The following is a 5,909-nucleotide window of genomic DNA, read 5'->3' as shown; positions in this document are numbered from 1 at the left end:
TCGAGTGTATCCAGATTGACTTCCGTGGGCTTGGTGATTCCATCATATGGGGTGATGATTACAGCATGCCCCCTAAAATTCCATGGTCCTTCCTACATAACTCGTTGCCAATCCCCTAGACAGAAGAACTGCAGCGTATATAGATTACCCTCCAACGGGCGGAACTTCACCTCATGTGCCAAATCCCACGCCGCACGCATGTTCTTGAAGAACCAGTATTGGCTATAAGGTTTACCGATGTGCACCCTCGCTACAGCCATCCATCTAGTTGCATCTGGCGGAGCCACCTTCTCATCAAAGACGACGTCATCGAGATCTTCCTCTCGGAGACCCAACTCCGCCATCATCTTCTCTACTTCTGTCGCGGAGCTGGAACCCGTAGCATCCTTTGCCTTCAATCCCATAGCCGCTAAAAACCTTGAAACCTAGCCTGAGAAAACAGATCGATCGGGCGTTGAAGCAAACCCTAAAACTCTCCGGCGCAACTCGGGGAGGCCAAGGCCGGGAAGTGATACTAGATCACCCCTTGATCAGCCTGAACCAGATCGCCTTTCCGCGGTTGGAGGAGGGAATGTCAAGTGCTCGACGGCGGCGACGATATCACCCCCGGGAGGAAAAAACCCTAACTCGCGAGCGAGAAGGAAAAACCCTAACCTTCCAGCGAGAGAGAGGTGGTGCACTAAACCGTACTCCCTCTGTCCCGAATTAGCCGACTCAGATTTGTCTAGATACGGATATATCTAGACACGTTTTAGTACTAGATACATCCGTATATAGATAAATCCAGGTCAATTAATTTGGAACGGAGGGAGTATTTTCTAATCCTGCATGCAAGCTTGCGCGCACGGCCCATTTCATATCACCAGAGCCTGCCTGATTTAGCTTGCGCACACGGCCCATTTCGTATCACCCTCATCGTTCAGGCGGATGCGCCCCGCGGATTCTCAAATCCAATCGAAACCATTCTCATAAAAAAAAAAAGATGCAACCGAGGCCGAATTGTCTCGCGCTCTTGCCGATGCCATCCACCGCCGCCGCAGGCGAGCCCTCCCCGTCGTTCCCCCACGCCGTGACCACCCCCGCACAGCGGAGCGCCGCCTGCTCCATCTACTGCACCACTCCTCCCGCGCCCGGCGACGCCCGCTCGAGCTCCTCGCCTTCGCCGTCCGCCATTGCCTGCATTCCTCCCCGCCCTCCACGCAGCACCACTTCCTCGCCGCGCTCCTCCTCCTCTCCTCCCCTCCGCCGCCGGCTCTCTCTCTCCTGAGCCTCCTCCCTCCTGAACCCCCGCCTCCCCTCGCACTCCTCAACGCCGCCCTCAAGTCCCTGTCCGCCCCCTCTCCGCCCCTCGCGCTCCGCCTCCTATCCTCCCTTCGCCGCCTCCATGCCCCCGATCGCCTGTCCTTTCTCCCGCTGCTCGGGTCCACCTCCTCGTTGCCGCTCCTCTCAGCCCTCCATGGCCTCCTCCTCCGCCTCGGCTTCCTCTCCCACCACGCCATCTCCCTCGCGCTCCTCCAGCCCTATCCTCTGCCCCACGCACGAATCCTGTTCGACGAAATGCCCCTGCAGAGAAAGTGCACCATCGCCTACAACACACTCATCACTGCTTATGTGAAAGCCAAGGATATTTTCACCGCACGCCATCTGTTTGATGTAATGCAGCGGTTCAAGCGCTCTAGGAGAAGCATGATTTCCTGGAATGCTATGATCGCAGGGTGTACTTGGTGTGGGAGGGACGACATGGCAGTGCGGTATTTCCAAGACATGGTGAGGGAGGGCAAGGTAGCGCCAGATGATGGGACCCTCGCCGCGGTGCTGCCTGCTTGTGGGAGGACGGGGAATGCTGGTGCCGGGAGGTGGGCGCACGAGTATGCATGCAAGATGGGTATCTTAGACAGCTCGGTGCATGTTGCTAATGCGGTGGTAGATATGTATTGCAAGTGTGGCGATGTGAGCAGCGCAAGAGAGGTGTTCGAAGGGATGCAACAGCGGAGTGTGGTGAGCTGGAACACAATGATCTCTGGACTTTCATTGAATGGGCAAGGGATTAAGGGGATTGAACTGTTCCGGCAGATGGTGAGGTCCGGAGGGGAGCCTAATTCAGTGACTTTCCTGGGGTTGCTTGGTTGCTGTGCCCATGCTGGGGCAGTAGATACTGGGCAGGTGATCTTCCAGATTATGCAGTCAGAGCATGGGATTGAGCCGGGAATTGAACATTATGGATGTATGGTAGATTTACTTGGAAGGTCCGGCCTTCTCAAAGAGGCACATGCGCTGATTCAAGGGATGCCAATGAGCCTTAATTCTGCAATATGGGGATCACTTCTAAGCGCCTGCCGTGCCCATGCTGGGCTCGGCATTGCCGAGGTGGCTCTCAAAGAGCTTATTAGTCTGGAACCTTGGAATTCAGGGAACTATATGCTGTTGGCCAATCTTTATGCGGAAACACAACGTTGGGAGGAGGCAGGTGATGTGAGGAAACTGATGAGGAGGATGACTGTGCAAAAGGCACCAGGGCAGAGCCTAATTGAAGAACCAAGTTCAAGTTGACAAATGCATGCTCGCATTGTGAGTTAACTCTGGAAATACTCCTACAACAGAGAGGGGGATACTGCAAAGTGGACTATGCATTGACCAATCTTATCAAGAGATCACATAGTGGTATTACAGGTAATCACTTCAACTGTCTTCTTGTTTTCCGTGTTTCTTCAACATTTAAGGTAGCTTTGCTCACTATTATTTCATATAGACTTATACCCAATATGGAATTCGTTTTTATGGTCAGTTCAAGAGCAATTTGGGCACTAGACACCTGATTTCATTTGATACATATGTGTTATTCAGGTCCTGCTGTGAAGCTAAAAATTGGAGACCCTACAATATTGCTGACAAGAACGAAGATATGTGAGTAATGCCTTCTGCCCTGGAGACTGGTTCACCATAGTTATTCTATATTTGAAATAGTATACATGTAGTTTGCAATTATCAGCGGTGATGATGATGGGTAGTAGTAGACTAGTAGTATGTCTATTTAAATATATATATATATATATATATATATATATATATATATATATTCTGAACATTTTGTAAGGTGAAATCACCCTTTTCATGGGGCATATTCTGATTACTTTTAACAAATATTATATTAAGCCATGTATCAATAATTTTTTTGAATAAACATGGTGCATATTGGTTTCTTTTTTTTATTTAAGTGTTTCTGCTTTTTAATGTGTCTAACTAGCCCATCTTTTGAAAGCAACAGAAACAGGATTTCAGAATTTGTTGCACTGAAATAAAGGTGCATTTTAAATGTTTCAAACAAATTTTGCATATATCATAAAAGAGTGGATTTCTGCATGTAGTGAAGCACCCAGAATTCAGTTTACTTCGGCAAAGAGGAAATACTAAATGTCTAAAACGTTGAACTTCATAATGTCATTCCTTCCCATTGTATCAGTACTCTCTCTTGTTCCCATTGTATTTTCTCAAGAGTTTGTCTGATTTTAGAATACTCGGTAAAGTAGAGTCCCATGATCGTGCTCCTTGATAGTATATTATATTTTGTATGGGCGCCCAGTATATATCACCAGAAAACACTTGTGGCATCCCAGCTATTACTCTTTCCTCTGATGGTTTTTTAGGGAACCTAATAAGGAGTTAAAAAACTACTCCCTCCATCCCATAATATAAGAGTAGACCTTAGATGATGGATTGCTAAAACATGCTAGTTCCATGGATTTGAAGATCAGACTTCTGAAAGTTCCAGCGCAAGATCTTTCAGTGCGCAGATTACAGTTTAATGCTGTCTGTGCATACAGCAGATTAGCCACCCTTACAGCATTTATTTGAGGGCGCAAAAGGCTCTGGCAAGTAACTAGAGAGAGAGAGAGACGGGCTACACTATTGTGGCACGCAGAAGGAAATCTGACGCTGTTACCACGTTCAGAATGGCAAACGCAACGAAACAAACTTTTACACGCAGACCTGTACGCATATCGGGCCCAACACCAACTTTGGCACCTTCCTTTGTGGGCTCCTCTAACAGGGACAACTCGAAATGATAATTTTAAGTTCCCAACAAAAGTAAAAAAGAAATCAAGAGATGCTGCCTCGAACCATGGGAAATTTCCGGTATCGGGCCTTGTGTTTTTTGTCCTGCCTTCTCTTTTGTCTGCTACTTGAAATTTGTTGCTCCACTGATCTTAAAAACTGCAAAAAGGCTGTGGAAGAGGGGGGAGGAGCAATTGTTGATCTTTCCCTTTCCTTCCAAAGCTCTTTTTACATCCAACCGTACATTTCTATGCATTGTGTTGCTAAACCTGAATCTCATATGATTGAGTTGGGTATATTTGTTTATGCATGGCATCGATGTTGCTGACATGTGGATCTATGTCTCTAGAACCCTTAAGTTGAAATCCCATTGAAATGTGTTCCCTTGAGGTAGAAGGTATTATACTTAGATCTATAAAGATTAAAATAAACCATTCAAATCCACGAGGAATGCTACGAGAGGGTAACAACATTGATCACCTTTTTTGCTGGGTATTCTCTTGGAAAATACCGAGTGAAGTAGTTTGGTGTTTGCTTTTGTTTGTAGAAAATATCACATAGCTTCTGACACTACTTTTTTTTCTCTTATTAAAGGGATGAACAAAAAGTATAATGCCAAGATAAATGATACATCCAAAAACTTGCTTTGTATAAATACTTGAGTATCTTATGACAGATGTAAACGCGTCTTGTCTACTTGACATTGGGTGCTCGTCTCCTTGACCATATGTCTGTACACTGGGTATGCAACTACAACTGCATAGTTATTGTCTCATTGACAATGTTTCATACTAGTATTATATATCTTCCTAGTTGCCAACTGCATATACTCTTGCTTGTACAATCACATCCACATGCGTACAACCCACCTTTGGATTCTCTCTAATCCGCTCGCATTTTGATGTGTTTCAGGTCCCTACAAATGCTAAGGGGCGGACGGGGAGGCAGTGCACCGCGAGCATTTCTTTCTGTGTACATTGTTCTAACTTTAGTACTGTACCCATGAAGCCCTCCACCAACTTGCTGCTTCTTTACTCCCAGTGACAGTATGCTCCCTCGTGTTGCCACGGAGGGGAAGGGACCACCACATACACAGCCCTCCCTCCATGTCTGGGGATCGACGCCGGCAGTTGTGCGGTGCAGGCCGACGGCGACATCGGAGGCCGGCGAGGCAAGACACCCGTTGACCTACCTCTTCTCCGTGCAAGTGGAGTGGTCCTGGGGAGCAGGGTATCCTCTATAGGCGATATGGCTGTTAGATTGCAGTCACAAAGGATCCAGCGGGAGGAGATATGCACTCCTAAACCGGTGCCGCGTCGAATTCTTAATCTGTCATGGGAATCATTAGATCGATAAGATATGAACAACCGTGCAGTAGTAGTGTAAGTACTGTATAAAATAATGAGCCTAGCAAAAAGGAATCGAAGATTAAAATGCTACAAAATGTGGCACTGCAATTATAGTAATAAAGTAATAGTAGTACCTACCAGCACATTGCATTCCCAGGTCCTTTTGGTGTCTTGACAATCTTAGTTGATCTCAGCACAGCTTTCTCCGTGCAAAGATTATCCATAAAGGTGTCGAAAAGTTTAGCGTGTGTCCTATTTTAGTGTGGCTCCAATGATAGGCATTTTGCAGGTTTGTGCCAAGCAAGCTAGCAGCTGCGTGCGATTTCGGCAAATACCTATAGAACATGGAGGAGAGTTGGTTGGCAAGTACCTGGTGTATGTTGTGGGAATTGCACGATGTATTACTCTTCGTGCATAGGCACATATATATGATGTACAAAGGTGGGCCACGGACCTCAACTATACAACGAATTAGGAGGCGGCCCCAATACGCAATATGCACATATA

General features: G+C 46.9%; 1 pseudogene; it reads left to right on the top strand.

The window, feature by feature from the left end:
• The first annotated feature begins 958 nt into the window (after positions 1–958).
• Positions 959–3,007, top strand: LOC119295559 (annotated as a pseudogene).
• The last annotated feature ends 2,902 nt before the right edge of the window (positions 3,008–5,909 follow it).

Source organism: Triticum dicoccoides, chromosome 4B (genome assembly GCF_002162155.2).
Source record: "Triticum dicoccoides isolate Atlit2015 ecotype Zavitan chromosome 4B, WEW_v2.0, whole genome shotgun sequence".
In the NCBI taxonomy this organism is placed as follows: Eukaryota; Viridiplantae; Streptophyta; class Magnoliopsida; order Poales; family Poaceae; genus Triticum; species Triticum dicoccoides.
This window is presented reverse-complemented; position numbering and strand designations above follow the sequence as displayed.